The sequence below is a fragment of the Zonotrichia albicollis genome, chromosome 5, assembly GCF_047830755.1.
Source record: "Zonotrichia albicollis isolate bZonAlb1 chromosome 5, bZonAlb1.hap1, whole genome shotgun sequence".
Lineage (NCBI taxonomy): Eukaryota > Metazoa > Chordata > Aves > Passeriformes > Passerellidae > Zonotrichia > Zonotrichia albicollis.
In genome coordinates this window covers 35,820,960-35,839,719 of record NC_133823.1, presented here as the reverse complement: position 1 = coordinate 35,839,719, position 18,760 = coordinate 35,820,960, and positions in this window count along the sequence as shown.

Sequence of the window (18,760 nt, the reverse complement as noted above, 5' to 3'; positions counted from 1 at the left end):
AGTATAAGGCAGTGGAGTGAATGAGTCTAATTTAGGGCCTGTTAGAGAGCAAAGTTTATTGAGGATGACACAATGCATAACTGATCTCTTCTCTCACACCAGGTATCCTCCTAACATACTTGAATGGTTTGGGTTGTAAAGAACAGTGAGAATCATCAAGTTACAGCCTCCCTGCCAGGGACAAAGATACTTTCCCCTAGTCCAAATTTCTTGAAGCTCCAACCAACCTGGTCATCAACACTTTAAAGGATGGAGAATCCACAACTTCTCTGGACAACCTGTTCCATTGCACTCACAGTAAATAATTTCTTCTTAGTATCTAATCTAAATCTAATCCAAATCTACTCTCCTTCAGTTTAAAGCCTCTCCCCCTTGTCCTGTGGTGGTGTCCTTGTAAGCAATCCCTGTCCAGCTCTCTTGCAGTCTCTCTTTAGGTACTGGAGGGTTGCTACCTAGTCTATTACAAGGGATAACAAGTAGTTAATAACAGTGTAACAGTAGTTAATAACAGTATTGCAATTATTATTATATTATTTTAGTCTGTACTCTATGAGAGACAATTCTGGAAAAGGAATCTTTTCATGCTCATTATAGGGTCTCTAATAAAAATGCATATGCATGTATTTCTAATCAATTACATATCAGATAAAAAGTTTTAGGAAGTCTATACAAGATGAGAAAATGTCACCCACCACCCACTAAAAGGTAAGTACAGGGGATAATTACTAAAACTTCTGAATTGTAGCTCAGAGAAAGAAATATTTATGATTTTCTGTAGTTCTGCTCTCAGTCTCCGCCTTCTGCTCTTGTCCTTTAGAGTATTGTGAATATTATCTTCATAGTATATAGCCAAGTTTTACCTTTTATTTGATTTAACTATATCATTATCACAATGTTTTAACATTGAAAATCAAAAGTAATTCAGAAGAAATAATTTGATGAATTTTGCATTTCTCTCTTTGAGAGTGATTCATTTCTCAAATTTATTCATTATTCAGAGTGATTCAGTAATTCCTTTAGCAAATAATTCTTAGTGAGTCATTTTAATTGTGAATTATGAATATTACAATCAGTTTGTGGTCTTACTTTGGTGCAGTAGCACATGTATTTGACTAACTTAAGCATTTCACTTTGAATTTCCAACTGTGTTTGATTATAATAGGTGTTAGCAATGTATGCCAGGCAATCAAAATCCAGATATAATATGATTCATGGTATCTAACCATCCCAGCATGAAGGCAAATCAAAAATTTGATAATCAGATGTTCAGTTTAAAATTTGCTTTTCTCAAATACTCAAGCAATCAAGCCAAATGTATGCTCAGTGAACTCTGGACAACTGAATGCTTTCAGAAAATTATCACAAAAAGATAAACTAATGTAAAAACAAAAAGTCAAGGACAACTGCTTAGACTATTTTGAGGTTTAAGTTGCTAACTGCCTTTGTTTTTGCCTTTTGTATTCCTATAGAAAAAGGAATTTATTGAAGCATCAGAAATTAAGGACAGAGATATCTGAACATCAGTAAGGATATTACTGTTCCTGGGATAAGTAGGGAGACATTTATTCTTATGTAAATATCCAATTTTTACCCTTTCAAATCTCAAATCATAAAAAGGATGAATGGAGATGACTTATACAGTCTCTGTATTTAGATCCACATTTTTAATGAGCCTACATTCGATTCTAATGTGACTACATTATGTAAACAAAATATACACACAAATTACAGCTCAGTAGAAATGGAGTTAGACAATACACAAAGTAATGCAATGTAAAATAGTAGCAAAGTAATTAGTACCAAACTCTCCTGTTCCAATCCATAAGTATATTCAGGGATCTCAAAATATCAGTGTGCCCAGTATCTAACATTTAGTGCGGAACAGAGAGGAACCAGTGACCCAGTGAAAATTGTAATCCTAACTGAGCCATAGACGATGCAAGCTTTGACGTGTTCGACCTCCTGCTTCCCCAGCCAGACCAGCTGTGAAACTGATAAAAGCAATTGCGTAAAAACAGACCCAAATGGAAAGCAGGTCTGCCACTGGCTTAAGCAACAAATATGAATGAACAAATGGCAAACACGTCAGGGTCATCACATCTGGTTATGCTTTGTACTTGAATAACAGAGCCTAAGTCTGAATAGTTGATTCATTACATATTCCTGAGTAAAGGAGATTTAAAAATGGAAGATAACACTGAAATGTAATGATCTTCCACCCAGGAGATGCAATACAATTTCAGTATTTGTTAACACAGAATACAGAATAGTTTAGTGTAAGTCAGCTGGATTTTTGCTGCTCACAAGTGTCTCACTGTAAGGGATACTGAGAACTTGACAACTGCTCACTCTTAAAAGAAAAACATCAGCAAAATTTTCTTCCTAATTGTAAACATTATCTAATATTATAAAAAGAAAAAATTCTTAAATTTAAGGTTTTTTAGTTTCATTTTTCTCAGAGTTTGAACAATGTGAGTTTCTTGACTATCATTGCAGTTCGATAGATTTTCTATCATTGTCTGGAGACTCTACATTCAGATCTCGCAACAAAGATTAGTATATTACTGCTCAACACTTAAGCACTCGTATTTTGGAGGCTTATTACTGTATCTGATATATGTATTTATCTAATGTGACTCTTTAATCTGAAGAAACATTTTCCAGCTACTTTCTAGAATATATATAGCTGCATAATTTAAATGAGCCATGTGATTGCACTAAATATCTTAATCATTCATTAAAACTGGAGAAAACCACTGTGTTGTGTGCAGTCAGTGATAACTAATTTAATTTCCAGCACTGTTTAGAAGTTCTAAATCTATTGAGGACACATTAGTTGATATCTTGTTATTGACTGAGGAATAAAACAACACTAATATTTTTTTCATTCACACACTATAACTTCTGCTTTATGAAGAACAAGTGATATTTATGCTGTAGGTAGGAAATATATAATTCAATGTTATTTAAAATGGGAAACAATATAAATTTCATAAATTAGTCAGAAAAAAAAATTGCTTTTGCAAAAATCTTTCCTCTAAATTTATGATGATATTTATTGCACAATGTCTCTTCTTGTGACTCTTGTTGTTGAAGATACCTTCACTTTTGACTCCACAAGAGATCAGAGTATTTCTGATCAAAGATTTGACTCTCAAAAGATTCTGTATTCAAAGATTTGACTCTCACAAGCAAAAGATTTTTGTTTTTTTTCAGACACTTCTAAATAATTAATTACTAGCATAATCATTGAATTGATTTGACTTTTTGCTGCTGTAGAAGGAAACTTTGAAAAAAACAAGTGCTTGTGTCATTTACTGTTGTCTACTATGGTTACTATTTCATCACAAAAACTTTTTAGATGCTCACAAATACAGGTAAACATATCTTTATATCTCAAAAATAAGAAAATCTTGCAGGCATACCTGAGTTTAGAAATACTGGTTATTATTCTGCCCGGCCAAAATTGTTCAATGCAAGTTGTAACTGACTGCCTCAAATTGTTCATATTTTAACTACAGATTTAGAATTCGTTAAGTAGCTTTATTCAGCTGTCATGCTAATTAAGTTTTCTGGACTTAATTTGTCACAGTGGCACATACCAAACCTAGTACCATACAGAGCGTCACTAGGTTTAAAACAAGAGCCATCAACACTTCCTTTTTTCTGTTATTTGAATTGGAACATCCCGTGTTGATCAGAGCCCAGAAATCACAACGTGCTGCAATAAAATGAAATCAAATTTTAGAAAATGAATTTTCAGAGATCTTTTCCAGAGAAAGTAATTATTATTTCTGCCTCTCAAATAAGTAGTTCAGTGGAGGGAGGCAGTTTTTATCTAATTCAAAACCTAAGAAATCCTTACAAAATCTTAGGAGTAATGTTAACTTATATTCTAAATAATTAGCTTTACCTCTTTCATAGTTTCAGCAAATGACAGAAAAGATATTGGGAATGTCCAGTTTAAATCTTGAAGCTCTAAAAACTTTGTAGAGAAGGAGTGGTTTTTCTCCCTAATCTATATATGGGATTTTAGATTTCTGATAATGCACTGAAAAGCTTTTTAATAGAATTTCTTGATAAGCTTTTTCTAATGACAGGAGAATTACTTTTAAATGTGCCTTTTTTGATGGGAAATGCTCAAGTCTACAGACATTACTTTTAAACAGGACCTTTCAAAGCCTAAACTGCCATAACTGCCAAATATCCCTTCAACAGAACCTGCTGTTCTCAGCCCAGTGCCTGAGCATACAAGTTTTTCTGTTCCATTCAACCAGCTCGCTCACACCTCACAGATGTAAGGGGGCTGTACAAGATGAAGGAACAAAATTTGCCAATAAAGCATTCAAGTCCAAAGATTACTATTTATTTTTTTCTTTATATAGAGATGGTTCAAACCCCAAAACCCTTTCCCTCAGCTTTTATGGTAACTGGGAGAAATTTTGGTACACACCTGATATTGTGTCTGAAGTTTTAGTTTGAACTCACCTCTCCTGCAGTGCCTACCTACATAAGAATGATAACAAGTAATTTTTTTTAAATTAAATTTTCCTCTCTTCAGCTTGATTTTCAAAATTACTTTAAAAATTACTTTAGTCATTATGCTTGAACATGTATGTGAGTCCAATTATTTGCTAAATAATATCAGTCTCCAAGGAACTGAAAGGCTGAGCAACACGTCTACTTGCTGACTTTGGAAGAAAAATTCTCTCAGACAAAATGCTCACTAAAGTAGCAATAAATCTATCATTACTGCCAGAACACAATATTCAATTCACACTGTTATGTGAAGGGTAATTATGAATTTAGTTGGTACTAGTTCTTGCACTGTAGGAAATTATTTTCACACTGCAGCTCTCATCATTTCAATAAAAGTCTTAATAATTTTTCAGGTCTTTCTATTTGTAGAACTTAGCAAAGAATGAAGACTGTGTTTTCATCAAAAGTATTGCACAACCCTGTGTTAGCTTCAGTCTGATAAGTAAGAATAGACTATGTAACTTCACACCCTGGGTTTTTTTGCACGATTTCATCATAAAAATTTCTAATACATTTGTATAATTTAATGTCTTTCTCTCCATTCAAAGAAGAAAGCCTTCCTTAAATCCTGTCCAAAGGGATTTACCAAGAGTCTTTGTGTACCCTTTCATGTCAGAAAGGAATTGCACTTAAGTGTTAAGATACTGCTCTCATACGTCGGTGCGCTCTTGGTGCACTTTCCGGGGAGCCAGGACGCTGTGCTTCTCGCCTTCTGTTTCCAAGCTCCTCTTGCACTGGTATGCAGCTGCCACAGTCAACAGGCTAACATTTTGAAACTCAAATCCCCTGGTTTTTTGGATAAACTTTGAGTTTCTTGTCATGTTCTTTCCTTGAAGTTATCACTGAAGGAGCAGACCTGTTCATAAAGCTCTGTTTAACATCTCAGATATCTCTAGCAAAGTCTAGAATTCTTACTGTAGTGCCTACCAATTATTTTTAAATAAAAAACCAAAAAGTAGTATAGATTTTTTGAGTTTTACTTCCTTGCCTTGTGCATTTCGTTTAAGACTCATTGGTGGATATATGCAGCTCCTGTTAGTATTACAGTGTTGGCCAAGAGTATTCATCTCCTAAAGAAGAAATAACTTTGTTCAGAGCTCTCTGGCTTGAAAATCCTTTTGTTTTACACTTTGCTACAAGCATGTACACACTATGTGCCGTAAGAACTACCTCTCTAACTTTAAGCCTGTTACTTGTCTTAAATGTTGGGAAAAAAAGAAAAAAAAAATATCACAAAGGTGAATGCTTAGAGAAAGAATGTGGATCAATAGAAGAGCTAGAGCTGGCTGTGACAGAACATTTTACAAACATTTGGGAGAATGGCAGTGTGTGTGTGAATGAACTTTGGATAACGGGTTTCAGACAAGTAATGACTGCCTGACTGCACGGCAATCAAAATAACATGTTAGAAGCAGTGTCGTTTTGCCCTGCTTTTTGCTCTGATGTTTGGGTAACTCAAAGCACAGCAGTACCCGTACTGACTACCTGGAATAGCTTCTAGCTAATTCACTAGTGTAAAATTCATGTGGTACAAGTTAACGTGATATTGTGCCTGCCAATTGTGCAGCAAAATGTGCACACTTTCAGTATGCCTCCAGGTTTTTTAAAGTACTTTTTCCATTGTAGCAGACACACGTAAATTCAAAAAGTAAAAGTGTTAATTTTCACCAATTTCCAATTCACTATTGTGAATATATTTCATATAACATAAATAACACAGAACTGGCCCTATTTATGATTATGTTAACCATTTAATATGCATTCACGTGCACAGACACTTACTTATGGCATTTTGTGGAGTAGTAGGAAGCTCTTATTAATTTGCATTAGACATAAGAGTAATACATAACTATAAATTTTGAGTCAATAAGAAAAAAAAATACCACTCCAAAATAAATTCAAATTACAAATATTAGAATTATGTTTGGCTTAATTCATGTAATATTTGGAGGTCACTCACACAAGAAGGAATATATTCAGTTATGCGCAAGTATACACAATGAACAAATACGCAATGAAAAGAGTGTTGTTTGAGTTAAAAACAAAACTAGCCATCAGAAAAATAAACTTTTTGAACCTGTGACTCTGGGAGATGGAAAAAATAATGCTCAATTAAACTTTACAGTAATTAGTTCCTCAGATGGCTCCAGAGCCGTGTCAGTTTTGTACTGACATTTGTCTCAATAAAATATTAGTCAATAATGGTAAATATTGAACAGAGTAAAATAAGTCCAGAATTGTATTAATTTTTTTTAAATGTATGGAAACAGAAAGCTTGATTTGCATTTCAAACATTTCATCAGCTCCATGATTGACAAGGAATGGATATTGGAACAAGGAAATAATTTCTTTTACCCATTTATGAAAATTCTTTGGGGTTTAGAAACTAATTTTTTTTTAAGCGAAATGTAAAAATTTTCTTGTGGATAATTCTGAATGAAGATATGTTAAATTACAGATGCAGTTTTATAGTTCAATATTTGTTTAGTGCTTCAAAGAGAGTAATTGCTTTTTAAGAGTTTATTTTCTGATGCACCACTTTGAGATCAGATGTACTCGTTTGTTGGCTTTTTTTTCTTTTTCTCATGTGGATTTTCCTTACATCACTTGTTTGTTATGGCTGAAAGTTTCTACTGCACTTTTACCAAACCTCATGCGGAAAGTAAACTCATATATTAATCTTCATGCATAAAAAGATTTAGAATCTGTGACCTTTCTTCTTTTTCCTTTCATTGGAGGATGCAATTAGGATGCATTTTTGTTGAATATAATTTTCTTCTTGATGGCAATTTCATAAACTTATTAAGAAACATTTGAATGGAACATTGCTCTCCAATCTGCTTAGCATCAAATGTGAATTAAGTGCAGACCTTAACTTTGCTGTTATCCAGTGTATTAAATACACATTTAATACTACAAAAACAAGGCTAAAATTTGTGAAAGTCCAGCTGATTTATCAATCCAGTTTGGGACATATTAACTAATAATGTTTTTTCAGCATGCACAATTTGAACTCTGTATTAAAGCTGTCTTCTTTTAGTATATTAGTCCTGCTTTTAATGAAGAAATTCACAGTCATGTAGGTATAATACCAACAGTAAAAATACAAAGGTGGTAATAATATTTAACTTGCATATAGCATGTCTCATTGATATTACCAAGCATTCAATACACCATTAGCTGCAAGAAAATTACTTGAAAAAGTCTGGTGACCTCACAGTGAGTTAAAATCCTCAGGAAGAATGACAAGATAATGAGAGTCTCAGTTGGGTCTACAGTACAAATCTCCTTGAATCCAGTATTTTCTCCACAGAAAATAATATTGTCGTAAGATTATTAAGTGTTACTCCTAATGGCCGTACTTTGTGTACAGGAAAGAATGGAGAAAGAAGTAAAGCATTATTTAACACACCTGGAAAAACAAATCACAGGTTATTCTGAGTTGGAAGAGACCAACAAGAATCATTAAAGGATTCAAACCCACAACCTTGGTATTATTAACATGGTGCTCTGATGTGGAATGTAGCAATTTAAAACATATAAAAGAGGACTTGATCTTATGTTTTCCCTAGGAGACACAGATACAACCTAAAAATATTTTTACATTAACCTCCATTCTCCATCACTTTAAATCATTACTTGCAGAAATTATTAGCAGAGGAAATGTTGTTTCATTCTGTCTGGCACCCTCTGCTGTACATAAATATTCCAAGCATAGATATTATATTATTGCTGATGCTCTGCTATAATTAAAGTACAAAGAGGGAAAAATATGAAATTAAAATACTATATCACTAGGTAAATTAATAGGGTGATCTTTCGTTGACATGTGTTGTGCATGTGTGTCTGGTAACTACTCCTTAATATCAGTGCCCTCTTTCACCTAGGGTAATTTTTTATATTCCTTTCCAATAAAGAAAATATGGAACTACCCAATTTGAAAGATTTATCATTCAGATGTTCTACTTGTACCTCTATGGTGTAGCTCTCAATTTTCTCCCCTAGTTTCAAACTACAAAAATAAGACCATGTGCTATACCTTCCTAATATACTCTTTGAAGAAAAAACCTTTAATGGGAACAAGCCATGTAAAGGCACTAAACCCATGTCCTAGTCTAACCACTTCTTTTGGAAGGAAAATCCAGTGGTGTTAATTGTAACATGATCATAGTACAGTGTGATAAACTGTAGGCATCTGATTAATTGACAGCTCAAGGAATGACATATCCATATTGGAATATCCCTGTACAGTTTTCAAATGGCTGGATGTACCAGTGGGTGCATTTTCTCCTAAAAGAAGCCTGTAGATATATGCCACTATCAGAGTCCAGTACTTTTATTTTACATAAGGCCACCTTATTTTAGATATTTGTTGTGTGGAAGTTGCAATATTTACTTATCTGAAGATAGATGATTTTACAAGAGATTTCTAATTTAGCAAAATACAGTGGAAACAAAATACAATGCTAACATATGTATTAGTTACACTTCAAAAAATATAGCAATTGCAGGACATGATTCACTGTTAAGAGCAATATGATTCCCAATATAGGTCTCTCTAACATGCTCAGTGCCACAATGCCAGGATCCCCAATAGACAGGAAGGAATGTCTGGTTTGAAGCAAGCTCAAGCCCATTGCTATCTTCAAAACTGAAAAATTAATTGTTTTCATTTCCATGTCAAACACGTTAAAAAGATCCCAAGTAGACATTCAAAGGTTTTTAGGAGATTGCAATGATTTTTAGGTGAGATTTAGCAGAATGGAGCAATACAAGTAACTTTCAAAATTCTTGCAACCCTGGCAGCCTGTGAGTATGACTTAGCCTAGGAAAGGAAACTGAATAGATGCCCTGAGATCCCTGCCTTCACCATAATCTTTGGGAGCTCCATGATGGTCTGTGACAGGTGAGGCTCTATAACAGAGACAGAAGAGGGAGTCAGAAATTACTATTACAATGTGTTCTAGAAAGATTCAATTTTATGTCTTGTTTGTTGCTTCCTCCCGCTCCTCACCATGCCAAATGAGTGGTGAGTATTCAGGAAGCATAGATTGTTTTTTTTTGCTCCATACTGGAGATTTCACTTGAAAGAGAGACTGGATTGTGGTTTGTTTTTTTTTTTTTTTTTAATATTTTTATTTAAAGTAAGTATGACAAAGACAGATTTTTGTGAATTTCATGAAGTGACTTCAAACCATTTACTTTGTCCTAAATGAGAAATGAATGCTAGCAATGTGTTCTCAGGAGGGGTCTCCATTGTGATCCCTTTTGGTCTGTCACCCCTCAGACTTCTTAACTTCACAAAGCTTATTAATACTTCAAAGTTCATTCCTTGGGCTGCTAGGGAGGAGCTTTTCTGTTGAGGTAGAATTGTGTGTTGCTTGTGTTGCTGTATTATCAACCTTTGGAAAGTAGATGTTTATATATGAAGACTTCTCTTTTATTGTTGCTGCTTTTCATTTTGTTTCTAAAAATTTAATTTCTGCACTATACCATAGCATTCAATAGATGTTCTGAAGAAAACATACCAAATAAATATAAAATAGTTAATTTTTTTATGTTATTGTGATGTCCTAGCAGCAATATGCAATGAATTAAGGTAGGGTTTGCATCTTATTGCAGTTCTTAATCCCCTTAGAAGACTAATGAATGATGCAAAAAAAGAAAAAAAGAAAAAACAAAAAAAGCATAATTAACTAAAGGTTTAAATAAATAGAAAGCATCTATTTCCTGGTCAATGTGTTGCAAACAGTAAGTGTTGGCCCATAGAGATAGAAACAGAATTTTGTTGCTGTCAAGGACTATTCCATGAAGTTTAAAATAAACCATAATCCTAAATAACTTTCCTATTCAGATTTTTCAAATGCTGTACTGAAATGTCTTCATCTAGAAATGCACTAAAGGAATCTCTATATTTTATTTAGGTGAACTTGCAAGAATGTAACCCTGGTTTTAGTATGTGCTACTGTAACATGAATCAAGATGTTACTCTTGTTGACAAAGATAAAACTAGTAAATTGATATGGACTATATGATCTTTAAAGGTCCTTTTCAAATCAAAGACTCCCATGGTTATATGATAATTTTTTATCAGCGCACATTTAGAAGTTTATTCAGAAAGCTAAATAAACTATTATTGCTCTTTACCCTATTGTGCAACTGCCAGCTGCACCCTCTGGCCATAGATTAAGTTAAGAAGAGAAAATTTTGCCTGCATCTTTGATTCTTGGTCAGTTAAAAGGAGAGGATTTGCTTGGAACCAAAGTTATGCTCTCTCTAAAGAAAATACATTTAGCAGAGTAAAATTCAAACCATGTAACCTCTATTAGTCTAGAGCACACACAGCCACGGAAAAGTGAGTCTTTTATACAACTTCTGAATAATGAAAGTGTGTTGCTACTGACAGAATGCCTTCATGACTTGGGCACCTGGAACCTCATATTGTTATGAAATAGATAGGACATCCAAAATTTGTGCTTACTTTTAAGGAGCACAGAGGAAGAAGAATCTCTTCATATTATATAGGGTCTTAATTGCAAATCCTTGCATCTTAGGTGAGTATGTACCAAGAAAATTACTACATTTTATGCAAAGTTACTTCTATAACTAAAGAAATATTTTTTTAATGTATGGAAGTCTAGTCCTCTTCAAATGTATTGAAATTACACTGGATTAAAGCTCATGATGATCTGGTACAATCTTCTTACTTTTAATATTTAAATATTATGGTATTTCTAACTTTAAGATTTAGTTTAACTTTATTATTTAAAAATTATTTATAGGTTCTTTTCCTTTCTGTATTGTTTCATATTATGACAAAATACAGGTCAATGTACATTTATTGAAGATTTACTACTGGTTTATTTACATGACTGCCATAGCTGAATAGGCATTTGGTTTTGTATTTTCTTCAAGAGGTTATTGGTTTGTAAAAAGATATGAAAGGAAAAAAAAAAGGAAAAAAAGGGCACAATTTCAAATGAGACCTGACCAAAACTGCTACTGTGGATTCTGTTTACAGAAAAAGTGCAGCTCTGCGAGGATGTCCACATCCTTCTGAACTCAAGTTCCCTATTCATATTCTGAAGAAAAGGCAAATGTCACCTATACAGGGGAGTCTAACAGCACCTGTCAATAGCTAATCCCATCTCTCTATATATTCTATGGAACAGCAAAATGAGAAAACTAGCCATGACTCAGAATAAAAGAATAAATATTATTGTAAGAACTATTTGAAGAGCTGAACAGAAAGAGTATGAAGGAGGTGGAGGACAAATCCTCCATGTTCCTTTCAAGAATGGGGAGAAAGAAAAGCTTGTATTACTGATTTAGCAGAACTCGACATTGACTCCAAAGTGCTTCCCTAGCAGAAAAAGTTTAGATACCTAAAGACAGGTAAATTTTAGAGATAAGTAATTTTTGTGAATACAATTCAATGTGCTCTCTAGCTGCAGTAAGACTTAAAAACATTTAAAATGGACACAGGACCCCTCTGCAGTACATATACTTGGGTACATTGCCAAGGCACATGTTTATAATAACTTTTCTGCTGCCTGAGCACTTCTGCTCACAGGACCAGCACTGGTACTGTTCATTACCAGTTTTGATGAAGTGAGTTTCCTAATTTAAGCCTTAAGCTCATTGGAAGGCGTAGAAGAGATCTCTGAGTGTGAGTCATGTGAGATTTATTTCAAAACAGTTTGCTGTGTTGGTAACGTGGCCACCATCTTTCCTCAGCCTCTGTTATTACTTTGCCATTGATGCAGCAGGCTATAGATGATTTGTTTCCACAAGAGACAACACAGGGGGACAAGACATCCTGAGCCTGAATGGTTGATAGATATCATGGAAAAATTTTTCAAGCTGCACATTATGCGGGCCTTGAGGCTTTTAACAAAGGAAACTGGCCTTGTACAAAGTCTGCTGCAATAATGGACAATGAAACCACAAATACAAAACTTGGCTTTTAATTTTGATTTTTCCTTTTTTAGCTATTTTCGGGAAGAATAATCTTGAATGATTTTGTAATCTAAAATTGCTTTTTCTGCAAAAATTTATACAAGTTAGTAGGCGTACTCATATGACTTAGAGTCAAGCACAGGGCAATAAGAGATGCAGATATTTCAGGAAAATGCAACAAAATTTAAAAGGTTTACATCTTTTAAAGAAATTATTGAGTACATCTTTCCATGTGGTTGCATCAATTTATAATTTCCTTATATGAAAAAGTCATTTAGGCAAACACCAGTGAAGTCACATTATTTCAAGTAGTCCTCAGCAAAAAGGTATTCCTCATTTCCAATTTTAAAAATAGATGCAAAATGTAAGGAATTTACAGAGATGATTGTTTCATGACAATTAATTAGAACTATCCAGACATTCACTGTAGAGTTTTGTACATACTAAGTCAATGTAGCTAGATGCCAGTGTTTACATCTCTTCAACAAGAATCATACTGCAATCATTCCAGGAGATCTAGCAAAGACTTTAAGAACTTCCTGCACATTTACTGCTTGAAAAAACCAAAAAAAACCCCTAAAAATTAACTTCTAAATGTCTGAGTCTTGTTTTGATCTTGTCTATATGACCATGAAAATATATAGTCCATGGTAAACTGAAAAGTATGAATTTTCAGACAGACTTATCAGTTAAATTATTTGTCCTGAGGCAAAGCCAACAGCTAAAACTTTTCCATACAGTTGGCAGTTGGGACTGGAGAACAAATCTGTCAAGCCTGTACAGCTTTCAGAAAATGAGCAGGCCAATTATGATTGAGCTCTTTCTATAATTCATATGTTTGTTGGCTTTTTTTCTTTCCTTCAATATAAAAAGTGAAGGAAAACTTTTAAGCTATATATTAAAACTTAGTAGTTTTCAGTAGTAATGCACTCCAGTTTTAATATATAGCTTAATACACAGTTATAAACTCATTATTTAATAGCTACATATTTCTTTAATTTTTTTTAACTCTTGATTTATTTTAATTATAATATATAGCATGCTAAAACAATGCTCACATAGAATTAAGTTTCGTCTATAACCTGCACCATTAAGATAGCAAAAATAATGTGGATCAATTGGCAGACTAGAAACTTACTCTATTCTGCTTCTTGTACAAACATCTATTGTATGGAAGTCTCAGAAATATTCCATAATAATTTGTTTATTGTGTGATTTATTGAAATGCTCTTGGACTTTATCTGAGAAGACAATTATAGCATATGAATATTTCATTCATCTGTCCCACTGAAAAGGCAGCAAAGCTTTGGTAGAGGGAGATTGCATTGTCCCCTAACTCATAACTCTCGAAAGAATAATGATATCAACAAAACCCACATGAGGATCCTTGACTTTAATAAGCTGTTGATATACAAAGCCTTCTAAAGTTTTGTTGATTATAAAAAAATCCTTCTCTAATTCCTAGTTCTGTAAAACCCCAATCACATAAGAATCAAATTTTCTCGTAAAGTTATAGATAAAATTTCCTCATTTACATCCACATTTCTTTGCTTTGTTTCATCCTGCCTTTCCTTCAAATGCTTCCATGTCTTCTAATATGCACAGCTGACTTGTGTGGCCATTAACCCTGAGTTTTTAAATGGCTGTTTTCTGGAGTATTAAAAAAAAATTCCCATGTTTAATAGGCATGTTATGACATTTTTGAAAGAAAATTACTGTAACTGGTGGGAACCTAGACATTGTTTAAAGCCTTGTGTGGTTATAGAAATGCCGTTTTCTTCTATCAGTGCAACTAGCAGCATTTTATTTATTAAGGCGTCAATTGGTGTCAGCTTCTTACATGCCTAAAATTTTCAGATATTGAAAGGTTAGAAAAACTGTTTTGAAATATAATTTTACGTTGATTTCACCATTACCTTTCTTTATTAGCCTTCTCTGAGTTGTGCTGTCTCCCATTTCATCTATATCCATGTGTTCCTGCAGTGGGAATAATCACAGAGATCAGAACATTTCATCAGGTGCGGGCTGCACTTCTCCTAGAAAACTGTAATAATTTCACAGTCCAGATAAGCTTTTCCTCCAGGACCAAAAGTGGATACTCAAAGACTTGAGAGATGTAAAATAGAATGTTATATATGGTAGCATCATGCTAACATTTCAGTCCAAGTAGAGAAAATTTTTGCAACAGCTTTTCTCATGACTCATAACTAGTTTTTACAAGGAATGCTAAAGAGATGGGTAGTTTAAAAAAACACCAAATATCAGATCTGCAACAGAACAACATTAATAGGAGCTACTTCTGTGACTGCATTTAGGTGTGACTTTTAGGAAACTGGAATATAATGTCTCCACAGAGGCTCCCTCCCATATGTCAAAAAGAAAAAGTTGTTAGAGATGCAACAGACATGGTAAATATTTTCTTAATTTTTAACGTTGTTTTGTCTTTATAGCATCTGTGTGAGTAACAGTGAAGATTCTGAAACAATGATAATTTATTATTGAATTAGATTCAGTATATAGAGAAATCTATCAGGAAGAAGGAAGTCAGTAAGTTAAATTTATAGACTTATAATGGATTTTGCAAAAGAAAAACACTGGCATAATTTTTACTTCTAGAAAGACAAAAGATTTCATAAGGTGGAGGACAAAATAATTGAACAATTTTTATCAAGTTTTTTGGGATTTTTTCCTCATCTATACTGTTTGGGATAGAATACTGGAAAAATTCTAAGCATTATTTTATCACATGGCATTTTTAAGGACTGCTGAAGTAGCCTACATTTCCAGTAAAAGAGTATAATATATTACCAACATAAGCTAGAGGGAGAGAAAGATATGAACAAAAAGAGAAAAGAAGAAAGCTTCTCAGGGTTGATTTATTCTAAAAAGTTGAAACCTTTGTTAGAAAACATATAGTCAGATTTTTAGCAGCAATTGTATTTAATTAAATGCTACAGTTAATACAGCAAAGACCGCTTCACACCAGCCTAGATGACATTTTTAACTCTCCCCTTAAGGTTCCTCAGTTTTGCGCAATTGATTGTGTGAAGTCCTCAGATCCACATGACACACTAGCTTTAGAGCTTTGCAGAGAGGATGTATTTTGAAAATACAGTTTAGCACTTCCCTGAACACCACACACAAACAATCTGTTTCATTTAAATGATTTTTTTTTTAATCAAAACTGTTTTCTTTTTATAATTCTCTGAAGGACTGTTCTTTGGCTGCTGTTCTTATGAGAAACACTGAAAAAAGATGATAACACTTTATATGTCCTTAAAAGTAATTTATATTTAAGTGACGCTAGAAATTAATTCTATAAATTTCAATAAAATTTGGAATAAAAGGAATGTCTGACTTCTCTAAGGAGTCATAGTTATTTCAATATTTTGTACATTATTATGTAAATTACTGCTTTGAAAAAAATCTTTTCAAAAGTCTATAAGAGAAGATATCTTATTTAAGTTCTTAAATTGGTCCTAATGTAATAAGCTGATACTAATTTCATTATTTCAATACTACTTAAATAACCATGCCATTCTGTAATGCCAAATAGTGACTTTGAATATTTCTGAGAAAACCACAAAGAGTTATTTAAATTAATTTAGCCCTGAATTAGTGTTAATAGAAGCTCAGTACAGGAGCTACAAATTAGATGCCTGTTTTATATTGAAGTGAGACAGGTATTGAGCAAAAGTCTCTCTGCATTAATTTTGCACAATGCTTTATATGAACATAATTCAGGACTTTATATCTTGACTCAATCCAGTGACCTGTGAAGTTTCGTGGTGGGTGCAATAAGAGTTTCTAAAGAAGACAGAATGAACTTTTCTGAAAACATCTTGTGTTTGCTCTTGGGAGAGCTTTTTTCCATGTCCTCCATCATTGCATTTTGATATGAAACATAGATCTGATTAAACTAAATATTCTCTGTAGTCAGCATCCCTTATTTGAAAATTTATTCTTTGAAGAGGAAATTCAAAGGCCTGCTTAACAAACTGGAGACATATTCAATTGTTTCTAATTTCCTTGTAAATCTTTTGGGAAGAATGAAGAAAGTAAGGGCATTTGGAAAATATTGAAACTAGAAAATGAGAAGTGAAAAGGATTAAAACAGACACAGGAATTCTGAGTCACCTCTGTCACAAAAACTGCTTAAAGAATAATTTTTTATACATGAATTTAAAATCTCTTAGATGTGTTTCCGGTTTTGTTGACTAGATGTGATTATTCAAGTATGATTTCATGTGGAACATTCCTAAATGCTCTGTTCTGTTCATTCATTTTTCTCAGAGGAATTTACAGTCTTTTAAATTTATCCACGGTTGGCATCCACTGTTCTGGAGAGGACTGGATATTTTTTTCCACTTCCTTTTTTACCTACAGCTAAACCAGAGGCCACCCAAACTAGATTTTACTGTGTACCATGAATTGACTTCATGGATTATAAGCAAGTTATCTAAAAAAATTAAAATAATTTGCAGCTTAAATGAAAAACAAACCATATATTTTTTTAATTGATGTGGTGAATATTTCTATGTTCAACTTCATCAGTAAAGAGATTACAGACCTAAGGAAACTTGATCATCTGTAAAAGGTGACACCCTAAAAGTATTCCTATAAGGCACATTTTTGGTATATCTACACTAATAAAATATGTCAAGAAAAAAAAAATAAAAAAGAACCTCCCCCCAAAAAAATCCATATTTCTTTGTATTCTTAACAATTTTTCTAGTTTCTACAGTATTATTGCCAATTAGCTGGAGATGCATGCTTATTTCAGTTAGCTGAAATGTTTGAAAGAGCTGCAAAGACAAATTTATTTGACAGTATCACAGTAGGCATGATTTAAAATATTACAGTCCTTTACAATGAAAATTATTTTTCTACTTGCCTTAATCTCTGTTTAAATAATTTCAGGAGTGACTTATATTGTTGCTTGGTCTCCTCAGCTAGATAATTTTCAGTGTATTATTTAGCAAAGACTTAACTATGCATATTTAGGAAGTCTGTATATATATAAATATATATACACGCACATATATGACATGAAGTAATGATTCAAGAAGATTTTAGCCCTTGCTAAAAGCCCAGACTAGAAAAAGATAAAGAAAAAAAAAAAAACCAGAAAGAAAAATCAAAGCAGGAAACTTTGTGCTGGATTTAATACTTAACTCTGTTACCTTGTTCTTTAGTCCTGAAAAAATGTTAACATTGAAGTCAGTAGAAGCAGAGCATGTGTTTTGCAGAACTGGGCTTGACTTTTACAAATACAAACTGAAAACAAGAGGGTTGACTCAGCCAAGATACACAAGTTCTATTTTTCAAATAACCTTCATACCATGTGGGAATGGTTCTGTCAACATATTTTGGTACATGATTAATCTTTCTTCCCCCTTCCTATCAGCAGAATCAGCTTGTCATGCCACAGAGTCATTTAAATCTGTGATGCCAGAGTTGCTTGTGTGATGGCAAGGAAATTCACTAACCTAGAAGCTAGCTCATTAGGATAATAAGGATGAAGCACTTAGGAAAGCATTAATGATATATTTTGGCTATCAACATGCATTAATTCTACATGTTATACTAGTCAAAAATCTGTTTGTGTAAAGTTATTGAAATATAGTATACTGAAAATTCCTCGGCTCTTGGGCTTTTTCCACTGGCATTAATGAGGTAAACACTGTGTGAAATGTGGCATGTGGATGAGAAGTGTTCTGAGCTTTTACTGTGAATCAGTTGTAAAATATGCTGGATCTCTGCCACAGGAAAAAATGTAATTTAACTTATGCCTATAAACCTATTCTGAGTGAATGAGGTGTTTAAAATGTAAAAATCACAATCAGGGAACTATCAATCAGCATGCTTTGGGCAAAAGAGATTACACCAAATACAGCTTGACAGCTCTTGATTTCTCAAAAATAAAATCAGTCATGATGAGAATTTTAAGAAGTGTGATTTTTTGTTTGTATGTTTGTCTAAAGCAAGAGATTCTGATTGAGTAGAATGGTGATTTCAGAACTTACACAAAATTACAGAATGAATCTGCTGGCATTTACAATCATGGGGCACAATGTCTTATGCTAGGGAATGAAAGACAACTAGCTTCCTAAACAGTCAAATTGGGAAGAAAGTGCACACAATTAGTAATTTATAATGAATAAATGGAACTCTAAATATGAGAAGAATACTCAGAAATTCGTGATAACTCCACAGCTGTCTAGCTATCTAGCCTACTGCCACACACAGAAGGACAAACTTT